This window comes from Podarcis gaigeae, assembly GCF_964106915.1.
Source record: "Podarcis gaigeae genome assembly, chromosome: 9".
NCBI classification, from domain to species: domain Eukaryota; kingdom Metazoa; phylum Chordata; class Lepidosauria; order Squamata; family Lacertidae; genus Podarcis; species Podarcis gaigeae.
This window is the reverse complement of record NC_139685.1, coordinates 33,554,389-33,568,357: the sequence shown is the minus strand read 5'-3', so window position 1 is coordinate 33,568,357 and position 13,969 is coordinate 33,554,389. Positions and strand designations below refer to the sequence as shown.

Sequence of the window (13,969 nt, the reverse complement as noted above, 5' to 3'; positions counted from 1 at the left end):
GTAGATCTGCCATTGTAGTAGTTTGGATTTGATAACCCGCTTTATCACTACCCTAAGGAGTCTCAAAGCGGCTAACATTCTCCTTTCCCTTCCTCCCCCACAACAAACACTCTGTGAGGTGAGTGGGGCTGAGAGACTTCAGAGAAGTGTGACTGGCCCAAGGTCACCCAGCAGTTGCATGTGGAGGAGTGGAGACGTGAACCCGGTTCCCCAGATTACGAGAATACCGCTCTTAACCACTACACCACACTGGCTCTCCTACATTGATGCCACCTCACGGCTCATCACATGAGTGGAAGCAGCAGGAACCTGTAAAAATGGTGGGAAAATGTTTCCATATTATGGGGGCTGCAAGCAGATTTTTTGCAGAATCAAATAACATAGAAATGAGCATTAAACTTGCACTATATCCATTTGTATCACATTAATTTTCTGGAACTGGCTTTTACATCATGTAAAAGCTCAAATATAATGGACAAATTTAGGGAAACATTGGGGAAATGGAATAAACTGCCGTGTGAATGCAGCTAGAGTTTCATTTTAGATTAGATTAGATTTTCTCAGACATGGGTGGGTGTGTTGTCATTGTTGCACCACATTTCCACACACAATGCGTGTGTGTGTTCTAAAATAAACTTGGGAAGAAGCTGTTGGAGTAGAAAGCCATCTATAATCCATCTTGGATGAGAAAGCAGTAGTAATTGGCAATGGTTCAAGGCACTTTTTTTGTTTGTATCTTTGTCATTCACAACAGCAGGCGTAAATGTAGGTTTTTTTCCGGAGTGGAAGGAAATGTCATGCTTGCCTTTGGCACCAAGATAGGCTTGTGACAGATCAGGTTGCTCCCTTCTGATGTTGTCCAACAGATCTTACAATCAAATTTTACAAGCTAACAGAAGTTGTGAATTATAGTTAGATGGACCTCATAAACAAAAAATAAAACTTATGCATACAAGAGAATATTGAAAAGTTTGCAAAAAGCTGTCAACATGTGATGTGCCAGTGGATTTCTCTTCCTCCCATTTTATTGTGTCTTTTCTCTAGATAGAAGTACGTCTGCCAAGTATGTGTGCATGGATTTATGCTTCCAAATGAAACAAAGCTGTGGCATTATTATTCCAAAACCTCTCCTAACATACCTCAATCCATGTATATTTACCATAGCTCGACTTGGTTATTGCTTGGGGTTGAGTTTGTTTTTTCTATGTAAAGCCAAAAGATCAATTTAATGAAAAAACAGCTCTGCTTAAGTGTTTCTTTGTATTTGACATTATCAGCTATGATACTCCTGGAAGTGGATGCACAGAAAAGGTCACAGATAGCATCATGAGATGAGTGTTTGAATTAAATGGCTGTATCTTACAGTATAATCCATGATGCAGAATCTGAGTGGCCCTCGTGTACTGATCTTCTCTCTCTCGTGTACTGATCTTCTCTCTCTCTCTCAGAGCCAGTGTGGTGTAGTGGTTAAGAGCGGTAGTCTTGTAATCTGGGGAACCGGGTTCAAGTCTCCGCTCCTCCACATGCAGCTGCTGGGTGACCTTGGGCCAGTCACACTTCTCTGAAGTCTCTCAGCCCCACTCACCTCACAGAGTGTTTGTTGTGGGAGAGGAAGGGAAAGGAGATTGTTAACCGCTTTGAGACTCCTGAAGGGGAGTGAAAGGCGGGATATCAAATCCAAACTCTTCTTCTTCTTCTTCACCACTCACTCTCTCTCTCTCACACACAGCATTTCCCATCAAGAGTTGGCAGCAGCCAGTTAAAATTGTCACCACTTTAGTGGAATATCACCTGGCCATCTTCAACATAAATACATGAAGCTACTTTAGTTTAAGACAGACTGCTGGTCTATCTAACCCTGTATTGTCTACTCCAACTGGAAATGTTTTCCAAGGTCACAAGCTTTTCCAGCCCACCTACCTGAAACCAGGGGTTAATTTAAGGGTAAAGCCAGATGGGTTGAACGTACCCCCACTTTCCCAGGGCAGGCTTTTGCCAGCGCTTCCCCACTCTCATCAACGATGTAAACATTTCAGTGACTCATAAAGTCCCCCTTTTTTCTCTGGCAGCCGAAAAGATCAGAAAGAAGACCCTGGACATTATGGCAGTGAACTGTAAGGGAGATGCAGCCGAGATCAAAATAGAGACTATTATTTGTGGCGCTGCTTCCCTTGATGTGTATCTATTTTTGATTCAGATTTGTCGTGGCCAATAGCTAGTACAATAAAGTTATTTGGATTGGATTGTCCATTATGCAATGTTTATTACAGGTAGTTTTGAAGAATATAGAAATAATACTCATTTATGCATACATTTTTCTTGGGAATTGTTTGCAGTTTCTTTTTTTTCCTTTTGCTTTTTGGCCAAACACAAAGTTTCAGTCTGTTTATTGTTTCATTATGTTGAAATTATTGATTCTTTTATTACAATATAGAAGTAAGGCTGGTGGTGCTCATACCAAAGATCACATATTTCTGTCTATTATAGCAAAAGCAATATATATATATTATAAGCAAAAGCAAAACAGAGGCCACAAAACAATAGATACATAACCCTATTGCAAATCAGTGGGTGTAAATATATATAGATCTAACTCTGTGGTAGCCTGTGGCCTGAGTCACAGATTAGTGATTTGCTGCTACTGTAGTTGTACCAAGAGTGCTTATTATTCACAAGGACAGTTAACACCAATGAAGGACTAATCTAAATTTAAAATGGCATCTTTCCTTTCATGTAACCTTTTAGCTGTTTGCCTAGGTGTTTATTAAATCCTGAGTGCAGTCCATTATTTTGGTCTTGCTTCTCTGTGTTTATTCTTCCACTTACACACACGCACCATAGAGACACATGGTGTATTGCTACATTCTAGACAAATGAAAATAATCATTATGCCTTGAGAAAACTCTAAACAGCAACCGAGACAGGATTTGCAGAAAGGATGTTGGGTAGGAGGAGAAAAGAGGAGGAGAGAATGTTAATGCATGACAGCAGTGAAATTACACAGATAAATTTCCGAGTTCTTTTATCTTGTAAACATCCTAATTATCAACTTCAAAGGAACAGGGAAAAGACATTCCCTCTTCTTCTGTGCCAAACTGGGAGAACCAAGTCTCCTTTAAATCTCATATGGGAGATATGAGGAGCCTTTGAATGCATCATTGATTTTTATGAGTAGCAATGAGGTGAGAAGTATTTTGGTGTGTGGCACAGGCCTTCATTAAAAAGTGTGAAACGGAATGGCTTATAGTTAAAAGGAGCAATTTGTTCTAACATACTTGCTAAATTGTGTTGTAAGTATGCCAGGTCAATGGAGTACATTTTCCTCCAAAGCATTTGCATGCAATTCTCTGTCCCTGTTGAGGGGGCAGTTCCTACTAATTGCAAACTAACAAGCTGGCGAAACAATATTTATACTGACATTTGAAAGGGAATTAACAGCAACTCACAAGAGGAGCGGAAGGATCCTGAAATGCCTTCAGTCTGCTGGTGGAGCCTATTATTTTGTCAACCTTTTGAATTAAAAAGCCTTGCAATTATAGTACTAGTACAGTGTACTGTATATGAAAAGCTAGCTCGAGTATTCCTTGAGCCGTTTGTCTTGCTCACAACAGTGATCTATTCACCTGACTGCAGAGGTGTATTTCGGGCAGTGCAACCAGTCCACTGCACTGGGTGCTGCGCCTAGTGGGCGCTGCAGCTGTGACATAGTGCACTGAGCAGAACAGAAGGTGGGAGGCAGGGGGAGAGCCAAATTTTGGCCTTGCACAGGGCACTGCTAAAATTTGAAAGACCAAAGTCTGTCCCTGCTGAGTGATACCCCATGAGATCCAGGTGTTTCATCGACCATAAAGCCTACAGATTCCACAACTCCTGATACTCTAAAATGCAGTTTCGAGTATGTAGAAGTTTCGCTTCCAACTGCACATTACATCTGTTCTTGTGTACTGGAAACTCACACAAGCATTTGTGAAAGCAGGTGGAATCATATGGGTACTTGCAGAATGTTGCATCTTTTATTTTCGACACTGTTCACAGTAGATCAAGATGGAAGTTCTACGTAAGCATTTAATCTATCCCAACATACAAGTACTGTAAAATACCCCCCCCCCAAAAAAAATGCACTCAACCTGATGTTTATCTATATACTTTCAAGTCTTTCTAAGACATGCTTGTTGCATTTATATCCCAATTTTCTCCCATGGTGGAACTCAAAAAAGTATACCTAGGGTTCCCTGGTGGACTGATATCCATTATGTAAGTTACGCTGGCTAAAGCCCTGAATTGTGGTTGGCTGATTGTTGTGGCTTTCTCTCAAATTGCGTTAATTGAATCTTAGCTATGTTTCGTTTTGGGGAGGAGGGGCTGTTACTTTCAGCCCTGCAGAGAAATTTGGCCTGACTCCAAAGAACCTGGACTAGATCCTCATACACAAGAGAGCTTTATACTTTCGTTACTTAAACAGCAGCTCTGTAAGCCACATGGCAACTTTCTTTAGAAACTGGGGAGAGAGGAGGTTCAAAAACAGCTTGTAATATGGGTGAGCTGTTCAAAGGAAGGAAGTAAAAAATTCCACTAGGCATGGCCAATCCCTTGGATGCACCTATAGTGACTCTTTGGATCCCTGCCATTGAATATACATTAACTTTAATAATGCAGAGGGGGGAAAGAAAGCAGATTTCTAATGCTGCGATTGCATCCCAAACATATTGACATGGTATGGATTATATGCTTTGATCTAGATGGAAAGGGCTGGTGAAAGTTGGACTTGCCAGTCTTTTCCAACTCTATGGATCTCTAAGTCCCATTAACATCAGCAGGACATGTGCACAGATGTGTTTAGAATCAAAGCTGGGTGCTGGAATTCTCAAGTCACTTACTGAAATCAGTTGTACTACCCGAAGGTTCACACTTTGAGGATCGTGTCTAGTTTTCATTAATGAGATGATTTGCTGGATGTTAAGTTTTGCTGCCAATTCCCCCCACCCCGGCACTGTTTTACTGGGTCTGTTTCTTGGGGTTTTGTACTCTCTTTATTGTAATGAACTGTTCTCTCTCTCCCCCACCCCCTTTTCATTTCATGTTGTGCTTCATGCTTCTGACCGGCTTAGGGAGGGAGGTGCGATGCTCCAACGGGTCCAAGAGCCCTTCTGCCACCTTTTCAAAACTAACCTGGCTTCGGGAAGGAGGCAGGAGGGCTCCAGCATCCTTTCAGATGCCTGGTACCTCCTTCCCAAAGCCCAATAAGCTTCTGCCCGACTTAAGGAGGCACGATGCTCATGTGCATGGTGTCAAGATAGCGCCCCCACAAAATTGCCCTTGCAAGCTGGCGCCTCTAGCCCTAACTGTTCCCCCATGAAAAACTTCACCGCACACCGCTGATCTCAGTCATGATCCTTCCACTGCAATTTAGGAAGAGGAGTAAAACAATTGGTTTAAGGCAATGATATTTCAAAAGGGAATCGTTAAAGTGGTAGTGTTGATTCCTAGACAGGAGACATAGACCAAACAGGTGTAAATGACGAGAGTAACCTAGGAAATGGTTACAGTTATCTATAAAGCCGTAACTGACCAGGGAGCAGCACACTAGGTCACTGGGGCATATGTGAAACTAGTGATCTGAATAAAAAGAAAGAAAGAAAACCAGATTTTCTGAGGTCTTGGGGGGAAAGCATGCTGAACAGGGAAAATGTGAGGGGTGTGTGTGTTTTGTCCACAATTTCATGCAAATATCCATGAAAAGTGAACGAGGAAAGCATGGCTATTTTGGACCATCACGGAAAGAGTGTTAGTCAGCCCAGATAACGATCCATGCAAATAAAGAGAGTGTTATTTATTTATTATTATTATTATTAGAAGAAGAGTTTGGATTTGATATCCTGCTTTATCACAATCTGAAGGAGTCTCAAAGCGGCTAACATTCTCCTTTCCCTTCCTCCCCCACAACAAACACTCTGTAAGGTGAATGGGGCTGAGAGACTTCAGAGAAGTGTGACTAGCCCAAGGTCACCCAGCAGCTGCATGTGGAGGAGCAGAGACGTGAACCCGGTTCTCCAGATTACGAATCTATTGCTCTTAACCACTACACCACACTGGCTCTCTATTAGTAAATACCTTTGTACTATATATACTGTTATGGCACTTCATTACCAAGCTGATTATAAATTTGAAATACATAAATCAGCAGGTCAACAAATAGATAAGACATAAGCAATAAATATTTCAGACTTCCAATACTCCTGAAATTACATTAGTCTACATTACATTATCCTATAATCTATCCTCAGCCCCAGAAATTTCCTACTCTTTTCTTATATATTGCACATCCAGTTTCCAGTTATTTAATCTGTCCTCATACTCCCTCTCCTTCCTTAATGTTATCATTAGTTTAATAATACCCATCTGTTCCCATGAGCTTCTAATTCATTCCTTTTTACTGGGCTTGCGGTTGTACTCCTGAATCTCCACAAACACGATCCTTATGTATATATTTATTTAAGAAGGATGATAAAATGCAATGCAAAAAATATGTAAATATAATTAAAATCTGTCCATAAGAATACTTACAATTCTGTACTAAAAGGCAACAAAGTCATGATAAACAAGAATGTCTTTAGCATGCACCAGAATTGTATTGCCACTTTATACATAGGTTGAATATTCTTCACTTGTGATTCTAATTACCACCTCTAATGCTTTATCATTCACAGTTCCCCATCCAGGAGTCCTTTACCTTTACAAGGCTGTAGTTCACAGGAGTGGTAATGACTGAATTATATACACCTGCCACTCTCAGACCTGCCCATTCTGGTCAAGAGTCATTCCCCCCCCACCACCACATACACAATTAAGTAATGCTGAAATACACATGTCCTAGACACTTGGACTTGGACTACAGACATTTATCCTGATTATGAATAAATTGATGAGTTTCTATTCATTTATTTAAAATCCCACATGGAATTGGTATCACCCCTTCAGAAAAGAAGGCTGGGCACTTCTCTGAGCGAGTGATGCTTTGGAAGAAATCTATGGCTTTAGGTCATAGAGGCCATCCGTTTTATGAGGCACAAAATTTCATGCTAAGAACTCAAAAGAAACTTTTGACAGACCATAATATGAAGTCTTTGGGTGCACACTTTCAAGTTCACTTACTTATTTTTTGACACACACACACACACACACACACACACATATATATATATATATATATATACACACACACACCTCTGGTGCCAAGGTTATGAGGTAAATACCATGTATGTAAGTGTGCTGATCAAGCCATTCTCAGGAAAAGGAGGTATACATAGGAAGCTGTCAGGTCATTGGTCCATCTAACTCAGGGTTTTCTACACTGATAGACCACAGTTGTCCAGGATTCTCCCTGATCTCTACTTGGAGATGCTGATGCCCGCTACCACTAAGCCATAGTCTTTCAGTACTGGCTTGATAAGTGTATGTTCTTTTAAACTGACCAATGGAACAGTATTAGAAAAGACTTATCTGAAGAAAAAGCTCTTTTCAATCTGCCACTCACAACAGGATGAATTGGTTTCCTCAGAAGTTGGCAGGATCTGTAAGTGAGTGAAAATTTGGGCTATGTGGTTGAGAATTAGAGAAAGCTGGGCTCATTATGGGTTTTCCTCCTTCTTTAGTTCTTTTTTATTGATTTTCTTCATATATGAAACAGAAAGTGCTGGCACACATTAGCCTTATTTAGCACAACTGGGAGATATTGCGTGTACAGCAGGTCTTCTAACATAGCAGCGGCCAAAAAATTGAAAACAGAGCTGCTGCAATGAAAGGTATTTTGCAGCGGAGTATCCAATAAAATGGATGCTTTTGAAAGAGATGACTTTTCCTTAAACATATAAGAGAGCAGAGGAGACAAAGCAGCCCATCACCAAACAAATTTCAGCTGTATAACGTTATGGCATGGTGTAAATAAAAAAACTACCATCTCCTAGGATTGCTAAAGATGCTCTGCTGCAGCATCATGTCCTCTTACTTTTGAAGGTCAGTGTGCATTCTTCTGTAGCCAAAAGAGGACCACTCATGCACCAAAGTAAGGTATTGGCATGCCTGAATCTAAGGTTTGCAAAAAAGCTAGCATCTGCGAAGAAAACTGAGAGGATGGATTACCCCAAACATAGCCAATGAGGACTGAGAATGCCAGGCAGACACAGTATAAAAAAAATCAGTGGGATGGGCAAGGCTGACAGACTGGAACATTGAACAGGATCACTGCACTCTACCACATTTTGTAGTTGCAATAATAGACTGCCAGTGATCAGAACCTTTATTCTAGGATGGTAGTCTTCAGACCCAACTTTAGCCCAAACTTGAGCTACAGCACCTTGTTTTTTAATGGTATATATTTTCATGACAGTAGTGCAACTTAGGGCACGTGTTGAAACCCAGGTTGAAGCCCAGTGTTTTAGAATACATCATAGGGCTCTCAGTGCTATACTCCAAATTACTTTTCATTGCCCATGTGCTCTAGATATAGGGGGTCAAATCTAATGCTACCATTCCACTAGTGCAGCAGAGTTCTGTTTCCACAATGGAACTTTTCCCCTCCTCTCCCCTGCACCCTCAAAATCTGCTCCCGAAGGTGCTCCAATTCCTGGGAGCAGGTTTTGAGGGTGTGCGGAGAGAGGAAAGGGAAGTTCTGTTTCTTGAGCAGAACTCCCTGCACACAGCATTGGACACAACCCAAAGATTCCTGCTGGTGTATCCTCAAATATAATTCCAGCTTTTTGCACCATGAAATATCTGCAGAATTGTGCAGTATGCAGATTATTGTAAGCTATCAGTGGCAACGCCCAACATATGTCAAAAAGTACTTCGAATATATTAATTTTTTACCCCCGTCATCTTATTTTGTAAATACTTGAAGGAAATTCAACAGAGGAGAATCCCGACCCTGATTCATAAGTCTCTATTTATGTCTTTGAGATGTAGCCCATATGGTACAGAACATTGCAGCCAGCTGCTAATTAGGCACCCGGCATGCTCAATACTTAAGGTCAGCTTAAACAAATAAGGACAAAGCTGTTGTATTAGTAGGATATATTATCCTGTGGATGAATTCATGCAGGTTCCATTAGCATTAATGAACAAGGCATTGCAAGTATCCAGAAAGGGGGTAGGAAGACAAATCCTCTGGAAATCATAACTGGCTGGATGCAATTGGTACTGCATGATACAAATGAAAGCACTAGTTGCCTATCCCAAATGCTAAGATTACAAGAATATGCTTCTCGTGTTGTTCAAGCTCATTCAGGAGTCATAAATGTTTCTTATAATGTCAGTAGTAATGTAAAAAATGGTAAATGATCCCTGGATGGTTAAATTCAGTCAAAGGCAACTATAGGGGTTGTGGTGCCGTTTCGCTTCAGGCCAAGGGAGTGGCGTTTGTCCACAGACAAGTTTTTGGGTCATGTGGCTAGCATGACTAAACTGCTTCTGCCAAAATGAGACACCGTGACGGAAGCCAGAGCGCACAAAAACACCGTTTACCTTCCCACCTAAGTAGTGCCTATTTATCTACTTGCACTGGTATGCTTTCGAACTGCTAGGTTGGCAGAAGCTAGGACAGAGCAATGGGAGCTCACCCTGCCTTGTGGACTCAAACCACCGACCTTCCTATTGGCAAGCCCAAGAGGCTCAGTGGTTTAGACCACAGCGCCACCCGCGTCCCTAATGCCAGTAATATGAATATCCATTAAAATGTAAATGGATGCCAAGCAAGGCTTTGAGAAATACCGTAGATATATCCTATAGATAATATATTCAAGATGACACAACTGGGATTTGTGTTCTCATTGTATCACTGGGTTACCACTATGATGTTAAATATGTCAGGCTCAATCTGACTAAACTGAAGTGCTTTGATGGCCATTGATTTCAACAGAAAACTTAAAAAGCAATCCTGTACAAACTTACTTGGGAGTAGGTAAAAACACACACAATTGGAATCCAAATCTCTTCTATCTCAAATAACATTAACAAGCTCCAGCTATGTTGTATGAATGTGGAGAGGGAGATGTGGGGTGAGGGAACTATTATAGAACCAAACACAAAGGAAAATTAAATAATTTGTCTGTTGGCACAGATTTCTGAGCTTCCAGAAACTCACCAAGTCATTTTTCTCCAATGACAATAATTAATCTCACTCCCAGACTGCACAGCCAAACATTTTTTTAATGAGCTTGTTAAGTGTGTTTACCTATCCTTGTTAACTCTGGGGTGGGAGAGTTTTATAGAAACTTGGAGCAGATGCTGGCAAGACAGATCTAACGTGTGGTCGTTTAATCAGAAATACCATGCTATGAAATATTAAAGATAAAATATTGGCCTTGGATTTTCCCCTCCTCTGTTTTGGTCGGCGTACACAGAGGCTATTATAGTGACTATTTCCATGCTAATGAAAAGAAAGCTTAGATCTTGAATGCCATACAGTGGGTGTAAATTATTACAGTGGTTTCACATTTTCATGTGATTGAGGCAACAGAAGTAAGCTCATAAACAAGATACTACTAATTATACAGAGGAGAAGTCATAAAGTCACCAGTGGATGCATGCCTTATATTCATGGACACATCGTTAAAATGTTCAGACTTGCTATCAAATTCTACATTTAATACTAGACCCAACAGCATTAAACCCTCCCAACAAGAAAATCAGATTGGTTAATGATCCTTTTTTGTCACACAAGTTTTATATGTCTGCTGTTGAAGCAGCTGGGTGATTTTCTGTTTCTGGACAGCTTAATCACTGGATGATTAAAATAATTTTTATCTGTGCTACTTGGTACATATAAAGTCTGAAGATGTTTCAACATCCTGAGTTGCAAGTAGACATATTTAACACATAAGAATTTTTTGTTTTTAAAGTTTTTACACATCTTGTCTTTTTTTAGTTTTTACACATCCTGTCTTTTTTTAGTTTTTGCTTTGGGGTGTGTGAACTTAAATAAATAAGCAGTTTATTTGTAAAAAAAAATATGTATATCTCTCTATTCAGAAAAAAAGGAATCAGAGTGGTTTACAACCACTTGTAGGGTCTGGGTTCTGTTTGCTTTACTGTAAGAGTTGTTTGTTTATTAGTCATCATTTTTTATTTGGAAGTTCCTTCTGTTTGATGGTATCATAAATAAAATGGCCTTGGTGGCACAGAGTGTCTTCCATCCATTTTGGCTCATGGCCCAGCATTGGCCTAATTTAGACAAGGAAAGCCTAAGTACTATTGTCTACACTCTGGCTATTTCTAGGCAATACGTTCTGCATGGCATTGCCTTTCTGGGTGGTTTGGAAACTGCAGTGGGTGCAGAATTCAGCAGCCAGGTGGCTCATCAGAGCAAGGCGGTACAAGCACCTAGCACCAATCCTGACCCAGCTGCACTGCAAGCAGCAGCACCCGCTCTAGTGCCAACCAGGTATGGGAAAATATGACGTCAATTTGCCATTTTTTCCAGTCTTATGGAAAATTATGGAATATCATGAATATTCAGCTTATATCAGTTTGTAATTTTTTTTTTTGGGAACATGGAAAAGTTATCATGAATATTCATTAGCATCTTAGTGTCAATTTCTCAAAACATGCGCAAATTTTGGTATGAAATTTCCCCCAATAAGCATATTTTTGCAAAGCAATTTCCCCTAACAGAATGCATTTTTGTGTCTTGCATTTTCTTCTTCTAATATATGCATTTATATGCACACTTCCCCCAAGTGTATATTAATTTTTGTACATATAACCTGGCTGGAGAACGGCACTGTGCAATTCAGGGACATGCAAATTTTGAAGAAAGGCTGTTTTGGTTGGTGTATTGCTTTGGAAAGGGCAAAGTAGGTAGGCTCACTTTTAAATGTGAACTTAATTTAATGTAAGGTAGCCTGGTAACAACAGGTGTCTCATCCTATTTCTCTCTCTCTCTGCTTGACACAGCCATGGATGTGTCATCTAGGGCAACAGATGCAGGATTCCCACTGCCTTATGGGAGTCTTCTCAGAAGAACAAGATCAGCAAGCTCAATTCCAAGTCTCCTACTTGGCAACTTCCACTCCTGATCTCCCCAGGCACTTTAACCACCGGTTGCATACTCTAAACAGTCTATGCAATGTGAGAGGACAACACACCCTTGTGTGGGTCCAGAACCCAGTACAGCTCAGATATCTAATTCAGGCTCGGGTTCCTTCAGGTGAACCGGCAACAGCTGCAGCAGGAGGAAGATGGGCAAGTGCTGTGGGCTTCGGCCAGCCAAGAAGCTGGGCAGTCATCGCCGAGACCAGAAATGGCATGACAAACAATACAAGAAGGCACATCTGGGTACTGCTTTGAAAGCCAACCCTTTTGGGGGAGCTTCCCATGCCAAAGGAATTGTCCTGGGGAAAGTTGGTGTTGAAGCTAAGCAGCCGAATTCTGCCATCAGGAAGTGTGTCCGAGTTCAGCTCATCAAGCACAGAAGGAAAATAACAGCCTTTGTTCCTCATGATGGTTATCTGAACTTCATTGAGGAAAATGATGAAGTCCTGGTTGATGGGTTTGGTCGAAAAGGGCATTCTGTTGGTGACATTCCCGGTGTTCACTTCAAGGTTGTTAAAGTAGTCAATGTTTCTCTGTTAGCATTGTATAAAGGCAAGAAAGAGAGACTAAGATAATAATATCTGTGATGCTGCTTTCAGCTATAATAAAACTTCTCATTTGACAGTATGTTTCTGAGGAATCTTTTCATAGTAGTTCAGCTTTTTGTAGCATGGAAGTAATTTCACAGCAAAATTCTCTCTTGTACAAATTGGGTTGTTTTAACTTTTACATGGCTTTTCTTACTGGTCCTGTGCAAGTGTGGTTTCTAATTGGACTGTATATGATTGCAGCCTCAGTTGCAGAAGAATTTGGTTCCATTCTGAACCACAGAAATGAAAGCGGTATAAATGAATGTCTACATATTAGTGACACTTTAAAATTCATTGAGTCAGTTCTTTAATACTTGCGCAGCAGTGTGTCACTTTCTTTTAAGTATTGACATAACTAAATGTTAAATGACATTTTTTTGCTTGATGCTTATGTTGCTGGGCTTGCTTATTTTAAAAAGGAGAAAACTAAAAAAAAAGAGACAGATATCCAATTCAGCAGTAAATTCAAAATTATAGAAGGTAGGAAATGGGGAATGACAGTGAATATGCAGTTCAAAATGGAAATAAACACTCATATTTTTATTTAATTTATCACATTTCCTCCAAGTAGCTCAAGATGGTGCACCCAGCTTCATGGCTGAGTGGAGATTTGAAGCTAGGGTCCTAGGTTCAAGGGTAAACTCAGCCTTTCTGAATGCAGATGGTCTTGAACTGCAATTCCCATCATCCCTAGCCAGCATGGCCTTTGGTCAGGGATGATGGGAGTTGTAGCCCAACAACATCTAGGGAAGCAGAGCTGAGAAAGGCTGCTCTAACCACTACTGAATTCAGCCAGTTTCCCAGCCTAGCTTACCTCCAAGGGTTCTTGTGAGGGTAACCACCCACACCACTTTGAGCTCCTTGGAGGAATAGATAATAAAGAAAAGTTACATCATGTCATGGCTAAAAACGTGACCTAAATTCCAAGAGTCCCCTGGATAAAATCTCACCTCAGATACAAACACACCGGATTGCCTCACATTATGTTTTAATCATCCGACACTATTAGTTAAGTTATCAGCAAGTGAATTTATCCAATTCCTTTTCTTCACCACTTTTCCTTTCCTGAGTCTCTTTTCTGTGCTTGTATTGTCAAATCATTTACCCTGAAATAGCCCCAGGGCTGAAAAAATCACAGCCAAAATCTCTTAACTAGAAAGAATATTATGTGCATTTTTTCCTCTACTCACTAGCATTTGTGTATTTTTCACCAAATTATTGACAGATGACAATATCCTATAACAACTGACAATATACATAATAGGGGTTTCAGGCTCTTTCTACTTCTTCAT

General features: G+C 40.5%; 1 pseudogene across 1 annotated transcript; it reads left to right on the top strand.

The window, feature by feature from the left end:
• The first annotated feature begins 12,172 nt into the window (after positions 1 to 12,172).
• On the top strand, positions 12,173 to 12,711 carry LOC310852499 (small ribosomal subunit protein uS12 pseudogene; annotated as a pseudogene). Its single transcript has one exon. The product of its transcript is annotated as a small ribosomal subunit protein uS12 pseudogene (transcript).
• The last annotated feature ends 1,258 nt before the right edge of the window (positions 12,712 to 13,969 follow it).